The following is an 18,078-nucleotide window of genomic DNA, read 5'->3' on the forward strand; positions in this document are numbered from 1 at the left end:
GAGAGAGAGAGAGAGAGAGAATGATTGATGTATCACGTTTCTTTTACCAGCGATGTTATATTTTCCGCTGACGACCAATTTCCTGTATCCTGTGTTAGTATTAATATTACACTGTTCAGTGACTCTTTTGAATCCTCTTACACCGCAAGCTTCAGAATTCTCTACCTTTTCTTCAGTGTTTCCAGACGTGTAATCATTCTTAATTCTCCAACAGACGTAGAAGGTCTATCTCGACTCAGGCGAGCCTGGTCTACAAAAGGGTATACTAGTGCAGATTGAATGGGGAAGATTTCTTCAGAAAGATCTATGAATGTTACGTAAATATATCAAGATACAATACACACAAGACTTGCACTGGGAATGCTGTCGATTTTATCCTTTGTAAACCTGGTATTTTTATGGAATCAGGCTATGTTCAGGTATAAAAATCGTCAAAAATAGATAGGTGGATACGTTATTAAAAGATAATAATAAAACAACATACCACGCATGCGCGAGCGAAGATAATCCCTCCCGGGTTTGGTCCAATCCGTGCAAATAGTCTGCCGGAAAAAAAACCTTCCTCTTGATAAACCCAATCAAAGTTATGACAGCCAAATCCTCGTTGTTGTTCCTCAAACTTTTTCTTTTTTTTATTAATTAGGTCGCTAAGGAGGATAGCGCTGCATTAAGCCAGGTCATTAACCCTTGATAAGAAAGGGCCAATCACGCATTACTAAGACCCCGGCTTGCAAACGATAATTACTGGGGGCTGTAGGCTCGGAGATATTTTTTCTTTCTTTTAATTATAGTAAATTATCAGCGCAGGAGGTTTCGGCAGTAGGTAGCTATTACATGAAGGTTCAGTTCTCTCTTGTGAATATTGCCTGGATTTTATACTTTCCGTGGGTTTGTTATTTTATGTCTTTTCTAATATCCTTTGATTTCATATACAGAATATATGATATACTTATATATATATATATATATATATATATATATATATATATATATATATATATATATATATATATATATATATATGTATATATATATATATATATTATGTGTGTGTGTATGTATGGTGGTTATATAGTGATGCGTGTGGATATGTAAAACTAGATGTAAATCATAGCACCTTCTCCGCCACTTCGTCCAGGACCCTCTCGCCCCCTTCAAGACGCTCCTAGTCCACCATAGGCCGTTAGGACTCCAAAACAGAATCCTAATAACATCTCCTTCACCTCCAGAAAAGGATCCTCGTAGGACGCGTCTAGCAGAACCCTGACACGGCGGGGGAGGGGGGTGGGGGTTGGGGGGGGGGGCGAATAACGCGTAGGATATGTCGGTGGACTCTGAATATAGACGGGAAGTTGAGATAGGAGTTTTTTGGGATCAGAAGTTACGCGTGTGTGTAATGTTTTTATATCACTATACGTCTAAGACTACCTTTTTTTCCCCTTACCTTGAAGGGACAGGAATCAAAAGGCGTAAGCCTCTCGCTTCTCCTCCACTCTTGGAATGAGGTTGCTGGCCCCAAGGGTTTATAGTAAGTACTGCTTAATCACTAGTCGGGATCGCTGTATTTAAATGAAGCTTCTTCAGGAGTTGTACTGGTTTGATATTTGGTTATATAAAAATAAGATTTTGTGTTTGATAACATTTTTCCCGCTAGACTTATCGTTGCCGGCAAAAGTGTCATGTTAGATGAAGCTGTTATTTCGACAAGAGAAGTGTAGAACGGTAATACCATTATTATTATTGATTATTATTATTATTATTTTTTTTTTTTTTTGCTCTATCACAGTCCTCCAATTCGACTGGGTGGTATTTATAGTGTGGGGTTCCGGGTTGATCCTGCCTCCTTAGGAGTCCATCACTCTTCTTACTATGTGTGCCGTTTCTAGGATCACACTCTTCTGCACGAGTCCTGGAGCTACTTCCCAGCTTCTAGTTTTTTTCTAGATTCCTTTTCAGGGATCTTGGGATCGTGCCTAGTGCTCCTATGATTATGGGTTCGATTTCCACTGGCATATCCCATACCTTCTTATTTTCTATTTTCAGATCTTGATACTTATCCATTTTTTTCCCTCTCTTTCTCTTGAACTTTGGTGTCCCATGGTATTGCGACATCATGAGTGATACTTCTTCTTGACTTTGTCAATCAACGTCACGTCTGGTCTGTTTGCACGTATCACCCTATCCGTTGTGATACCCTAGTCCCAGAGGATCTTTGCCTGATCGTTTTCTATCACTCCCTCAGGTTGGTGCTCGTACCACTTATTACTGCAAGGTAGCTGATGTTTCTTGCCCAGGCTCCAGTGGAGGGCTTTTGCCACTGAATCATGCCTCTTTTGTACTGGTCTGTGCAAGTGCCGCATTCACTGGCTATGTGGTTTATGGTTTCATTTTTCGTATTGCACTTCCTACATATTGGGAGAGATGTTATTTCCGTCTATCGTACTTTGAACATATCTGGTTCTTAGGGCCTGATCTTGTGCCGCTGTTATCATTCCTTCAGTTTCCTTCTTTAGCTCTCCCCTCTGTAGCCATTGCCAATTGTCATCGCTGGCTAGTTCTTTAGTCTGTCTCATGTATTGTCCGTGCATTGGTTTGTTGTGCCAGTCCTCTGTTCTTTCTGTCTTTCTCCTGTCTCTGTATATTTCTGGGTCTTCGTCTACTTTTATTAGTCTTCTTCCCATGCACTCTTTACCACTCGTCTTCACTGGTTTTTAGATATTGCCCCCAGTGCTCTGTTTTCGATGTTAACGCAGTCCTCTATACTTAGTAGTCTCCCTCCTTCCTTTCGTTGTTATGTATAGTCTGTCCGTATTTGCTCTTGGGTGCAGTGCTTTGTGTATTGTCATATGTTTCCTGGTTTTCTGATCTATGCTGCGGAGTTCTGCCTTCGTCCATTCGACTATTCCTGCGCTGTATCTGATTACTGGCACTGCCCATGTGTTTATGCTTTTATCATATTTCCGGCGTTGAGTTTTGACTTGAGTATCGCCTTGAGTCTCTGATATATTCTTTCCTGATCGTGTCCTTCATCTCTTGGTGTTTTATATCTCCTCCTTCCCATTATTCCAGTATTTGTATCCTGTCTCATCTATGTGTTTGATGTTGCTCCCATCTGGTAGCTTTATCCCTTCAGTTCTCGTTACTTTGCCTTTTTGTATGTTGACTAAGGCGCATTTTTCTATTCCAAACTCCATCCTGATGTCCCCAGATACAATTCTTGCAGTCTGGATTAGGGTATCTATTTCCTTGATGCTCTTACCATACAGCTTGATGTCGTCCATGAACATCAGATGGTTGATTCTGTTGCCTCTTTTCTTGAGTTGGTACCCTTCATCCATCTTCGTAGTACTTTTGTCATGGGAATCATGGCTACTACGAAGAGTAGTGGGGACAGTGAGTCGCCCTGGAAGATCCCTCTCTGATATTAACCTTTGCTAGTCTTATTCCAGAGCTTGTAAGTATTGTATTCCAGTTGCGCATTGTATTTTTGAGGAAGCTGATGGTATTTTCGTCTGCCCCATATATTTTCAGGCATTCTATTAGCCATGTGTGTGGTATCATGTCGAAGGCTTTCTTATAGTCTATCCATGCCATGCTTAGGTTGGTTTTCCTTCTCCTACTGTTCTTCATTACCATTTTGTCTATCAGGAGCTGGTCTTTTGTGCCCCTACACTTCCTTCTGCAGCCTTTCTGTTTGGTGGGGATGGTGTTTGTCTCCTCTAGGTAGTTGTATAGCCTTTCACTGATGATACCTGTTAGTAACTTCCACATTATTGGTAGGCAGGTGATAGGCCTGTAGTTACTGGCTATATTTTCCTTACTCTTGTCTTTTTGTACTAAGGATGTTCTTCCTGTGGTCATCCATTTGGGTGCTTGGTGATTTGAGATACAATGCCGGAGTTGTTCTGCTATTCGTGGGTGTAGGGCCTTGAAGTTTTTGATCCAGTATCCATGGACTTCATCGGGACCTGGGGCTTTCCAGTTTGGCATTTTCTTTAGTTGGTGTCTGACTGTGTCTGTCGTGATGTCTGTGAATCTTTGTTTTATTCTCCCTGTTTCTTCTTCCTTGACTTCCTGGAGCCATGTTGCATGTTTGTTGTGTGATACCGGATTGCTCCATATGTTTTCCCAGAGTCTCTTACTTGGTTCGGCTTCAGGAATTTCTGGGTGGTTGTCCTTCCCCTCTTAGTTGGCTGTATAGTCTTTTCTGGTTGTTTCCGAATAGTTTGTCTGTTTGGGATCCCATTATTTTCCTGTTCATGTACCGTTGGATCTTATGTGCTTTGGCCTTAAGCCTCTGTTTTACATCTTCTATGGTGCTGTTTAGTCCCCTCTCTTGTAATTTGTATTTTGATCGTTGAGTTCCTCCCTTGTTTTCTTGCTTCTTAGCCTTTTTTCTGCCATCTCTTTCAGTTTACTCAAGTCAGATCTATCACCATGATTTGCTTTTCCAGCGCCTTTTCCAAGGAGGTTGCTGTTTTGTTTCTGTTGGCTTGGTTGTGCTGTGGTGTTGGTGTTCGAATCCCCATCAGTTCTGCTACTAATCTTGCTCCTGCATAGTCAAGTTATTTGTTTCTGTGATACTGGGGTGGGTTCTGTATTATGCCCATTATTTCATTTACCTCACTTGTTTTTCCTTAATTTCTTGGTGTTGTAGGCTTTCATGGAGGGGATCTTTGTTCTCTCTGTATCTGGCTCCATCCATTGTCTTGATCTTTGTCTACCCATTCCGTCTTCTCTATTACTTCGTCGGTGTTCTTCGTGTGTCGTTGTTTGATACCTCATCCTCCCCTGTCGTCTTCTGTGGCATCGTCTCTCAGTTCGTCTTCGTGTAATTCGTTGTCGTGTGACATTTCCCTTTCCAGTTCTTCTCTTTGCTGTTGGGAGAGCCAGTTCTTTTTCTTTATGTTCCTTACTTGGTCTGCCAGCCTCTGCTCTGATTGGGGGTGTTATTCCTCTCATTCCAGATGTTGACCAATCTTCTTCTATATCCTCTCTCCGTCGGGTTGCTTCTGATGTAGCATCTCCATATTTCCTTATTTTCTTCTCTTGTCCATTTCTTCCTTTTTGCCTCTGTAGCTCCAATCTCAGGCTGTTGATTATTGTCGTTGTGGTGATCAGTTGCTGGATGACGACCTCCAAGTACCTTGACCGTCTTCCCCTTCAATTGGGTTGAATACCTGGTTGCCGGACGAAGCTCCTCTGTTGCCAGAGGTTCCATTTACGTCGTTGTCGTTTATTCCTTCATTTCTTTCCATCATTGCTGAGTTTTGCTATTTAACCCATAGCTGGACCCTACCCCATCAGGGATAGGTACTCATTTACAGCTGAGTAGACTGAGGAAATTATGGTAAAGATCCTTTCCCAAGGAATCAACGCCGAGGAGAGCGGTCACCCATCCAACAACTGACCAGCCCCAATGCTGCTTAACTTGACTTAAGTCTATTGACGACCTAACCCACTCCTCCACGGCGCCACATATTATTATTATTATTATTATTATTATTATTATTATTATTTTTTTTTTTTTTTTTTTTTTTTTTTTTTTTTTTTTTTTTTTTTTTTTTTTGTTTTTTTTTTTTTTTTTTTTTTTTTTTTTTTTTTTTTTTTTTTTTTTTTTTTTTTTTGTTGCTATCACGTCCTCCAATTCGACTGGGTGGTATTTATAGTGTGGGGTTCCGGGTTGCATCCTGCCTCCTTAGGATCCATCACTTTTTCTTACTAATGTGTTGCCGTTTCTAGATCACACTCTTCTGCATGAGGCCCGGAGCTACTTCGGCCTCTAGTTTTTTTTTTCTTTTTCCAGATTCCTTTTCAGGGATCTTGGGATCGTGCCTAGTGGATCCTATGATTATGGGTACGATTTCACTGGCATATCCCATATCCTTCTTATTTCTATTTTCAGATCTTGATATTTATCCATTTTTCTTTCTCTTTCTCTTCAACTCTGGTGTCCCATGGTATTGCGACATCAATGAGTGATACTTTCTTCTTGACTTTATCAATCAACGTCACGTCTGGTCTGTTTGCACGTATCACCCTATCCGTTCTGATACCATAGTCCCAGAGGATCTTTGCCCTGGATCGTTTCTATCACTCCTTCAGGTTGGTGCTCGTACCACTTATTACTGCAAGGTAGCTGATGTTTCTTGCACAGGCTCCAGTGGAGGGCTTTTTGCCACTGAATCATGCCTCTTTTTGTACTGGTTCTGTGCAAGTGCCGGGCATTCACTTGCTATGTGGGGTTTATGGTTTTCATTTTTCGTATTGCACTTCCTACATAAGGGAGAGATGTTATTTCTGTCTATCATACTTTGAACATATCTGGTTCTTAGGGGCCTGATCTTGTGCCGCTGTTATCATTCCTTCAGTTTCCTTCTTTAGCTCTCCCCTCTGTAGCCATTGCCAAGTGTCATCGATGGCTAGTTCTTTAGTCTGTCTCATGTATTGTCCGTGCATTGGTTTGTTGTGCCAGTCCTCTGTTCTTTCTGTCTTTCTCCTGTCTCTGTATATTTCTGGGTCTTCGTCTACTTTTATTAGTCCTTCTTCCCATGTCACTCTTTAGCCACTCGTCTTCACTGGTTTTCAGATATTGCCCCAGTGCTCTGTTTTCGATGTTGACACAGTCCTCTATACTAGTAGTCCTCTCCCCCTCCTGCCTTTCGTTTTATGTATAGTCTGTCCGTATTTGCTCTTGGGTGTAGTGCTTTGTGTATTGTCCTTTATTTTTTTCCTGGTTTTCTGATCTATGCTGCGGAGTTTCTGCCTTCGTCCATTCCACTATTCCTGCGCTGTATCTGATTACTGGCACTTGCCCAGTGTTTAATGGCTTTTATCATATTTCCGGCGTTGAGTTTTGACTTGAGTATCGCCTTGAGTCTCTGCATATATTCTTTCCTGATCGTGTCCTTCATCTCTTGGTGTTTTATATCTCCTCCTTCCTATTATTCCCAGGTATTTGTATCCTGTCTCATCTATGTGTTTGATGTTGCTCCCATCTGGTAGCTTTATCCCTTCAGTTCTCGTTACTTTGCCTTTTTGTATGTTGACTAAGGCGCATCTATTCCAAACTCCATCCTGATGGTCCCAGATACAATCCTTACAGTCTGGATTAGGGTATCTATTTCCTTGATGCTCTTACCATACAGCTTGATGTCGTCCAATGAACATTCAGAAATGGTTGATTTTGTTGCCTCCTTTTTTCTTGAGTTGGTACCCGGCATCCATCTTCTGTAGTACTTTTGTCATGGGAATCATGGCTACTACGAAGAGTAGTGGGGACAGTGAGTCGCCCTGGAAGATCCCTCTCCATTATTATTATTATTATTATTATTATTATTATTATTATTATTATTATTATTATTATTATTGAATAGCTTCCTTGTTTACTACCACGACTACCAAACGTATCAGAAACCTAACCTTTGAAATAATCAACCTGTCATAACGAAAAAAAAAAAAAAAGGAACGCGATAAGCATTCGACCATATAAATCTAATAAGTGAGAGAGTCGTAATGTAGGACATATCTCTGAAAGAAGATCAGCTTCAAGATAGGCCTAAACAAAATATAAGGAATAAAAAAAATAAGGCTTGGAAACACCGATTAACTCTGAAAGAAAGCCTGTTATCGTTACTGCCTCAATAAACTCTTATATATATACTTGAATACAGCGAGAGAGAGAGACCCTTTCAGTCCGGAGAACAGAGTTAATAGCCCCAGTTTGTTCTGGACTACGTAATCAAAGGGGGCCTGGTTCTTTTTTCTTTATCGTCCAATGGAACATAGTAGTAATTCCCAAAAGGAAGGTAAATTTTCTCGGTTCTTTCAGTAAGAGTACAAACGAATCTTAATTGCAGGTAACAGGTGCTATTAAAAGAGGTAGACGCTACGTTCGGTTGCCAGTTATTTATTATTTTTATATATCTTATTTGACGGTAAATATACGCATCCGATATCGTTCATGCTTAACGTGATTGGCGGAAGCGATTATTGCTCAGTTCTCATTGGTTACAGTGATATTGGTTGGGGATTTTTACTGTCAGCACTAGTGCCCCCCCCCCCCACCACCATTTTTTTATTATCCAGGACAGATTCAACGAACCTGCCAAATATAAACCGTGGTTAGTGCCCTCATTGCACCTCATGCGGTGCATTGTAGGCATTACCTAAGGTTTTTTGCAGCGTCCTTTTTTTTTTACTGTCGGCTCGCGAGTAAACGTTGAATGACCTCTTAGGCCCCACGGCTTGACCTTTGGGTTCATTCCTATATCCTGTCTATCTGTCTATCTATCTATCTATCTATCTATCTATCTATCTCTAGAAGAAACCAAGACTATTACAGATTACTCGAAAGGGGAAAAGTACTTGATTAAGAAAAATAGATAAATAAATAATGTCTCGCACAGCTTAGCAGTGAATATTTTCAGTACAAAACCCCCGACGCTAACTTTCGTTTACGACCGCAATCGTATAGTTGCCAGTTCGAGTTGTTGAACAGCCCTTTTTTTTTTTTCATTTTAATTGGTGGCTTTTATCGTTAGCGGCCTCGATTTATTTTTTATTTTTTACCGGCGCTAAATCAAAAAACGAGATGGTATTTATACGGCCAATTTCGACGGCTTTTTAAATCGCTTTCGTGCCTCTGCTGTTGTGTTTCGTGTGTGAGTTGGGATATTGCTCGCTCTCTCTCTCTCTCTCTCTCTCTCTCTCTCTCTCTCTCTCTCTCTCTCTCTCTCTCTCTCTCTCTCTCTTTCTTTCTCTTATAGGTATATATATATATATATATATATATATATATATATATATATATATATATATATATATATATATATATATATGTAATATATATATATATATATTATATATATATATATATATATATAGTGTATATATATATATATATATATATATATATATATATATATATATATATATATATATATATATATATATATATATATATATATAATATATGTATATATATATATATATATATATATATATATAGTATATGTATATATATATATATGTATATGTATATGTATATGTATATGTATATGTATATGTATATGTATATGTATATGTATATGTATATGTCTGTAATAAAGAGCAAGGCGTGATCCAACCTCCAGCTTACTCGAATCGCGTGCTAAAATCTGCGGCGATCAAATAGCGTGTTGTTCACCAATGAAAATTAAGATATATTTTATTAGAAATAATCTTTCAGTACTGTTCAACAAGCACATTATTTATGTTTTACATTTCCATTCTAATAAACAAATCATCAACATCTTATCTTCAAATTCCTGGATCCTTAACTCAACGCGAAACGCCTTTTCAGACCTTTTCAAGGGTTTTCCATAGGGCTCTCCGATCCCCCCCCCCCTTCTCCCAACAACAACAAAATAGTCCGTAGGCTTACTCCCCGAGTAAGCGAAAATAAACGGAGATGTACGGCTTAGATCTCCTTTTCACATCTGGATATGTCTCCTAACTTGAAGGGAAAGAAAGCTATTTCATAAACTTACAATTGACAGGATACGGACGAAAATCTCTGGGATAATTCGTTATCTCGTAGGTCTGTCCATCTCTCATAGACAATAAATGGTAGCAAAACAGCGGAAAGGAAAATAGATAATAAAGTGAAAACATACACGAATCTAGATTGACTCGTTTCATATCAGATTTATTTTTTAAGATCTGTTCGTCTGTCTCGTACACAACAAACGAACATAAAATAAGAAAAAAGAAGGGGATTTAAAATTATGGAAAATAAAAAATACGTTAAATTCTGGAGAGTGTCTTGTTCTCTATCAAATCTGTCCACTTTTCTGAGCGACAAACGAACGAAAAGGGCAGAGAAACGAGTTAAAGAAATAAATAAAAGGGGAAAAAAGCAGAGTGTCGTAAGATGCTTTTGTGTGTCCACGAGAGAGAGAGAGAGAGAGAGAGAGAGAGAGAGAGAGAGAGAGAGAGAGAGAGAGAAACTGTTGTTGTCCGGGAGTCTGACGATGTGGTTGAAGAAAGTGTTCCTCTCTCTCTCTCTCTCTCTCTCTCTCTCTCTCTCTCTCTCTCTCTCTCTCTCTCTCGCTCTCTCTCTCTCAAACCTTTCAAGATCGGTGGAAAGCGACAACTGCACTTGACGTCTTGCCAAGGTATTGAGACTAGATTTTTATTTGTAATGATTTGTCGTATTATACTCAATTTTCTGTTTCTTTTCCTTCGAATATTTTCTGTATCTTATTATTTATTCTGTGCGTTGGTGTTTTTTTTTTTTTTTTTTTTTTTTTTAAAAGAAATTGGTGAAGTTTTTTTTCTTAATGTAATCAGGAATGTTGTGGGATTTCTAGTTATATGAAGAATATTGCAATTTTTTCTAGTTATATCCAAAGAATGTTGAGGGATTTCTGGTTATATGAAGAATGTTGCCATTTTTTTCTAGATATATTCAAAGAATTTTGAGGGATTTCTGGTTAGACGAAGAATTTTGAAATTTTTTTTAGATATTAAAAAAAGAATGTTTAGGTATTTCTGGTTATATGAAGACTTTTGCAATATTTCTAGATATATTAAAAAAATGTTGAGCTATTTTCTGGTTATATTCAAAGAATATTGCACTTTTTTCTAATCATATTCAAAGAATGTTGAGCTATTTTTTGGTTATATTCGAAGAATGCTGAAGGATCTTCTGGCTACATTTAAGTATTTGAATTTTTGTGTAAAACAAAAATGATACAGAAAAGGATTCCACCTGCATTATTAGAACATTATTAGAAAATTATTCCATGATTTTTTTTTGCACAGTCCAGAATTTTATAATGAATTTTGTCGACACGAGAGAGGGAGGGACAAGACATAATTAATTGGGTTGGGAATTGAATTATATTCGAACAAGCAGTGAAACAGATGGTAGATTTCTCTTAATTGGCATAACATGTTCTGTCTGTCTGTCTGTCTGTCTGTCTGTCTGTCTGTCTGTCTGTCTGTCTGTCTGTCTGTCTGTCTGTCTGTCTGTCTGTCTGTCTGTCTGTCTGTCTGTCTCGGTTCCTGGAGTCTTGAATCCTCATTATAAGCACATCATATTTTCATATACATAAATCTGCTTGCTCGTAATGAATCCATTAAGTCTGGAGGCATTAATGGCTTATTAGTAGGTGTAATTAATCCAATAACTCTCTCTCTCTCTCTCTCTCTCTCTCTCTTTATCTCTCTCCTCTCTTTTCCCCAACCTCTCTCTCTGCTCTCTCTCTTTCAAAATGAACTTAGGGAACAAGTCTTACAGATTGTCTTGATAAATCCTCTAATAGAACGGCTAAGTTCTCCAAGTGGCATTCCATACATTCTATGATATGTCCCAGAAATGTATTCAGCTTGAAGAAGGCAATTTTTTCTTCTTCTTCTTCTTCTTCTTATTCGTCTTCTTCTTCTTCTTCTTCTTCTTTTATTGACGAGACCATTCCTGATTGGGAAAACTTGAAGTAATTTAGGGAATAAATATATATATATATATATATATATATATATATATATATATATATATATATATATATATATATATATATATATATATATATATATATATATATATATATATATATAAAGTTTTATTTATCTTTTTATTTACTTGAACATTTTCCTTTAAAAAGGACAAAACGTTATCCACTTTTCCTTGAAGCACGAAAATAATTCATTTCATAATCATCTATTCATTCAACTTTTGAATATTATTGAACTTTGGAATATCTTAAACGACACCCTCTTATTACCCACTTTCCACACGGAGGGAGGAAGGGGATTTACTCCGTGTGGAAGTGTGGGGGGTGTGGGGGAGATCCACCCCCCCCTGTGGATTTACCCCCGGGGGTGGGGGGGATTTTCCCGTTCCGTGAAGCGTCCCCTTCTCATTTCATACTCCCCTGGTTCCCGGGGTCCGTAATGATGATTTATGATAATGGGACGAAGGATGTTGGTGGTTTTCGACTTTCTGGAAATAATGAATCTCTGGCAACCGATTCGGGCATTAAAGGCGACCGAGAAGAACCGGTGATTAAATGCTTAGGTAAAGAAGGCTCGACGCTTGTGGTTAGCTTTTTGAAAGTTACTTAGAATCCCTTGGTTTTTGGGCATCAGGGATGTCTAAAGTATGCCATGATTAACTACGAAAACTTAACACTTACAGGAAGCTTTTTCAAGTAACTTAAAATCCCTTGCGGAGAGTTAGGAAATATCTGAAGTGTGCTGTAAAGAAAACTACTTAAATAACGAGTACCTAAAACTTGCTGAAATCTACGGTCAAACAGACCCTTGTTTCACCAACGAAAATAGAAATAAATAACGCTATATTTTATTAGAAATAATTGTTCTGTAACATTTAACATGCACATTATTTATTTTTTACATTTCTGATAAATAAATCATAAATATCCTACCATAACATTCCTGTCTCTAACTCAACGCGAAACACCTTTTTTTTTTCAGAAACCCTTTTAGGCTCTTCCATATACATTTCTAACACCCCCCCCCCCCCCACCAACAACAACAAAGTTGATTGTATTCTTCCTCCCCGAGTAAGTGAAGATATTTACATGATTTCTAATTATATATGGTGGGACAGAAACATTGTTTATGGAACCAGGAATTAATCGAAGTTTGCTGTTAGATATATATTGATACTTATGAAATATGTATGATGTTTATCTTATTAGAAGGCTAATTAACATACTGATAAGCATTGTCTTTACGTTGTTAGGAACACTTGAGGGATTTTGAATTGCCTAAAAGAGACCGGAAATACCCCAAATATTATGTATTATATTGCTCTCGCTAAAGACGACGACGAATGACAAAAAATAAATAAATAATTGAATAAATAAATAAATAAAAAAAAGCATAAAAGCAAACAAAGACACACGTTCGGAAAACACCAAAAACTTATGGAATTTATTGCTCTTGCTAAAGACGACGTCGAATGACAAAAAATTAAAAAAATGAAAATAAAGAAATCATAAAAGCAAATAAACACAAATACGGAAGACACCAAAAAATTATGGATTTTATTGCTCTCGCTAAAGACGACGTCGAATGGCAGAATAAAATATATAAAAAAAAAAGCATAAAAGCAAATATCCATGTTGTTCTCGTCCCTGATTTATACGGTCGTCGCTTCTCTCTCTCTCTCTCTCTCTCTCTCTCTCTCTCTCTCTCTCTCTCTCTCTCTCTCTCTCTCTCTCTGTCGCGATTTATACAAAAGTCGCATTCGTTTCATATCCTGCTATAAATTTCCGAAGCAGAAAAACTTCTGTTGGGCAACAGGAGGAGTGAAAAGAAAAGGTTTCGTTTCAGACTGAGGAAGCAATAGGAAAGAAGTCGAGAGAGGAGGAGGATGGCGAGACAGAGGAGGTTATATAAGATATATTATATATATATTATATATATATATATATCTATATATATATATATATATATATATATATATATATATAAGTATATATATAATATGTTATATAGTATATATATATATATATATATATATTTATATATATATATATATATATAATATTATATTTTGCATTAAGCTACAAATGTCCCTTGATATCCAAATTCGCTCAGCCTCGGAATCGATATATTTTCATGTACGTTACCCCAAGGTTAATTTTCTTTCAGTCAATAATACATTTCGTCCTCTCGGGGATTCGAACCAGCGCGCAGAGGTGAGAAATCAGGACTTCAGTGACGTCTTGACCGACTCGGCCATCAAAGGGACATTTGTAGGTTAATGCGCGTTTACGTATGAATCACTGTGATGTGATAAGTATTCATATATGTATGTATGTATGAGGTATTAGTCTTCCTTTTTCACGAAGATAAATATATGAAGTTGTAGTCCACAAAGGGAGAAGAGAAGCTGAAGTTCCTTTTAGCTCAACAGTTTCGGCCTCCACTGGCTCTTATTGAGAGCTGTTTATTAAGAAAAGAAAAGCTGAGATTCCTTTTAACTATTAATAAACAGCTCTCGATAAGGGCCAGTGGAGGCCGAAACTGTTGAGCTAAAAGGAATTTCAGCTTTACTTTCCCCCTGTGGACTACAACCTCGTATGTATGTTTGTGTATATTATGTGAAATATCAAGCAATAACGAATCTTCTGTGCCTTGAGAATCACTCAGAATTATCGAATTATGTAGCCGATGAGTGCATCTGCCCCGTGCGGGACTCGAACCTGCTGGAACTTTGGTTCAGATACAATGATAGACATCCTGGCTAAATTAAAGGACTTCAGGTATTGAACGAACCCAGGGCTAATTCTGGAACAATCCTATGTAGCGCTGGTTAGGGCTGCCATAAGTCGTCAACTTGTATCCAGCTTGTTTTGCGGTTTTTGTTTGCGATGAGATCCCGACATGTTTTTTTTTTCTTTTTTTACAACAGATGATGTTGGTTTAATTCTGCAATGTAGGACGAGATTCGCGAAGGATCTGAAGAAAGAGGAACCTGGTGATGTATCCACGAATAAATAGAAACGTCGAGAACAGCGTACAATCAAAAGGAGGCGTCAATTCCAGACGGAGAATGGTATAATGAGGCTGAATTATTCAGATGTTCAGAAACCAAGATTTCCTATACATCTCCTCTTGAATAGAAACACAGTGAAAGGCTAACCAAAGAGATACCAAACAATGGGCAGGCTGAATGACGCTTGGAATCCAAATAGACTGAAATGGCATACGAAAAATAGATGATCGTTGTTTGTCACATAAAATGCGTTGCATAGTCCAGTACAGATGTGGAGACAGGTTCCAGAATTGAAACTAAAATATCTGCAAGAATGTGTCAACTTGGAAGTTGAATAACCTCGCGAAAAATTAGGAGTCAGACGTGAAGATAGTTAGTTATGACAACACTTGGGTCCAGATGGCTCCAGAGGAGTTGAAAGAGCCCGCACTGATAATTTGATGAGTTTTATTCAACGTTAGGAAGTAAGTGGAGATCCGTGGAAGACAATGCACAGGAAAGTCCAGAGTGGCGATTGAGAGTTGCCCTTTGGCGTGGCAGTGTCTGAGGAATGATTATCATGATGAATTACGATTAATTAATCCCATAATCGTGCAGTGACGTCGTGTAATCGTTTAAATCGGGCTAATAATTGTAATAATTGCGTTAAAGGAACGTTGAACTGAATAAATTGATTTTATTACAACGTAATCAGTTCAGTGAAAAACGAAAACAGTTAATGGTTGTTTTTCATTTCGGACAATAGATTCTCTCTCTCTCTCTCTCTCTCTCTCTCTCTCTCTCTCTCTCTCTCTCTCTCTCTCTCTCTCTCTCTCTCTCAAGGAATCTATGTGGAATTTTCTTAACTGTTATGTGTCATTTTCTTTTCTTCTTCGTCTCCTTCATTATTATTATTATTATTATTATTATTATTATTATTATTATTATTATTATTATTATTATTATTATTATTATTATTATTATTTATTATTATTATTATTTTATTATTATTATTATTATTATTTATTATTATTATTATTATTATGATTATTATTATTATTATTATTATTTTATTATTATTATTATTATTATTATTATTATTATTATTATTATTATTATTATTATTATTATGGAAAAGGGATCAATTTTGTTTTTGTTCAAGAGAAGAGAGAGAGAGAGAGAGAAAATTTCTGCTCTACTGTACACATTCGTACACATCTAATTAGAGTTAATATCAACAAACATAAAGTGAGCAATCCGATTATGTGGGATTTGTATCAGATTTCTTGATATTTTTTTTATCTCTTGGTCCGCCTCACGGACATAGAATTGCAACAGCCACCTGCCCTTTTAATTTATCGAATTGTCGTGTTGAAGAATAAACAGCAGATACAGAAGTAACAGAGATATCATCATAAACACAAACACAAGATGATCGCAATTCAAGTCGGGAAAAATTTAAGCCCTGACTGACGATACTTTGCCAACTGTATCGTACTGCTCGTAAAAAGTGGCTCTAGCGGTCAGCAGTCAGTTATGACGATCGTAAATAGTGTTTTTTTTTCTTCTTCTTCTTCTTCTTCTGTATTGCCAAGATCTGTTATTGTCATAATCCGCATGGAAACAGTTTTTCCCCTCTCTCTCTCTCTCTCTCTCTCTCTCTCTCTCTCTCTCTCTCTCTCTCTCTCTCTCTCTTTTAAGGTTACAGTTTCAGGAGTTGGGGCTCTGTTCGTGTTTTGTGGGAATTTTGATATTTTCGTTTGGGGAGGGGGTGGGGTGGGGGCAGGGGTCGGGGTGGGGGCGTCGTTGGAGGGAGGGGGGGGGGAGTTCTGATTCAGTGGCGAACTATTTGTCTTTTCAATTTAGTCTGATCCGGATAGAGACGTTTCTAGCATCATTATGATATATATATAGATATATATATATATATATATATATATATATATAGATCATAGATTATATATACTATATATATTTATTAATATATATATCCTATATATATCTATATATAATATATATATATATATATATATATATAGATATATATATATATATTATATATATATAGATATATATATTTTAGGGCGTCATATATCTGTCCTTAATAAAACTGAGGACAACATGTCATAGCTCTAGTTATTACGTTACTTATTTCTACTGTCTACGAAGGAGAGAGAGAGAGAGAGAGAGAGAGAGAGAGAGAGAGAGAGAGAGAGAGAGAGAGGAGAGCGTTTGTACGGGTGTGGGTTTATATTCATGATTTCCCTGATTTGATCAGTGCCATAATCAGGTGGCACTCTCGCGGGAACCGTGCCATGCAATTGTCAATATACCCGAAGCTATTGTTTGCTGGAAATGGAACGAGAGAGAGATTGACCTTCTGGTGGGGGGGGGGTGGTGGGGGGGGGGGGGCGTTTTTGTGGGCTGAAGTGGTGGGTGATTGGGGAGGTTATATGGCGAGGAGGTGATGCCTGGTCGCTACTCGAAGTATGATGATACATTCTAATGTGATGCAAAATTTATTTTAATGATTGTTTTTCGGCAGTAAGGATGGCATTGTTTCAACATTTATTTCCACTCTTGACTCGAAGAAGTCAGTCACGGAATTCTCAGAGAAGCATTCGAATCTTTGAGATACCAAATATGATTTTAAAGTTACGTCAAGATTACGTCAAGATCAGTAGACAAGGGAGATACCAAATATGACTTTGTGTTACGCCAAGATTAGTAGACAAGACGAATTTCCCACGTATCTTCTTCGCTTTCTTTAACATGTTTGTCTGCCTCAGTCATCAGTAGAGTTGATATTTCATTAAGATAATAATTTTTATAAATTACTAAGTGAGGGCGCGTGCAGTACTTGAACCCTGAAAATAGAATGACTAGTACTGGAAAAGATCTCAACCATTAATTATTCATAATTTATTTGCATCGTTCAGGTATTAATCTTACCCTCGTTTAAATATTAATTGCATTCAATCTTTGAATCTAACAATATGTTTTGGAAAGAGAAAATAAACATTGTCAAGAAAGCGTTTGCTGTGCGACATTATTATTTGATATAATTGAGAGGTCTTTGTCCCAATAATAATAATAATAATAATAATAATAATAATAATAATAATAATAATAATAATAATAATAATAATAATAATAATAATAATAATAATAATAATAATAATAATAATAATAATAATAATATGCCAGCGGAAATTGTACCCATAATCATAGGTACACTAGGCACGATCCCAAGATCCGTGAAAAGGAATCTGGAAAAACTAGAGGCTGAAGTAGCTCCAGGACTCATGCAGAAGAGTGTGATCCTTGAAACGGGGTACATAGTAAGAAAAGTGATGGACTCCTAAGGAAGACAGGATGCAACCCGGAACCCCACACTATAAATACCACCCAGTCGAATTGGAGGACTGTGATAGACAAAAAAAATAAAAAAAATAAAAAATAAAATAATAATAAAAATAAGTACCAGAATAGTGTAGCATTTATAGGCTTCCTTGTTACTTAATATTTCAGGTATTTCAAACAATAATAATGATTCAACGTACGTCAGTATTTTATACGTATTAGTA

The sequence above is a fragment of the Macrobrachium nipponense genome, chromosome 45 (assembly GCF_015104395.2).
Source record: "Macrobrachium nipponense isolate FS-2020 chromosome 45, ASM1510439v2, whole genome shotgun sequence".
In the NCBI taxonomy this organism is placed as follows: Eukaryota; Metazoa; Arthropoda; class Malacostraca; order Decapoda; family Palaemonidae; genus Macrobrachium; species Macrobrachium nipponense.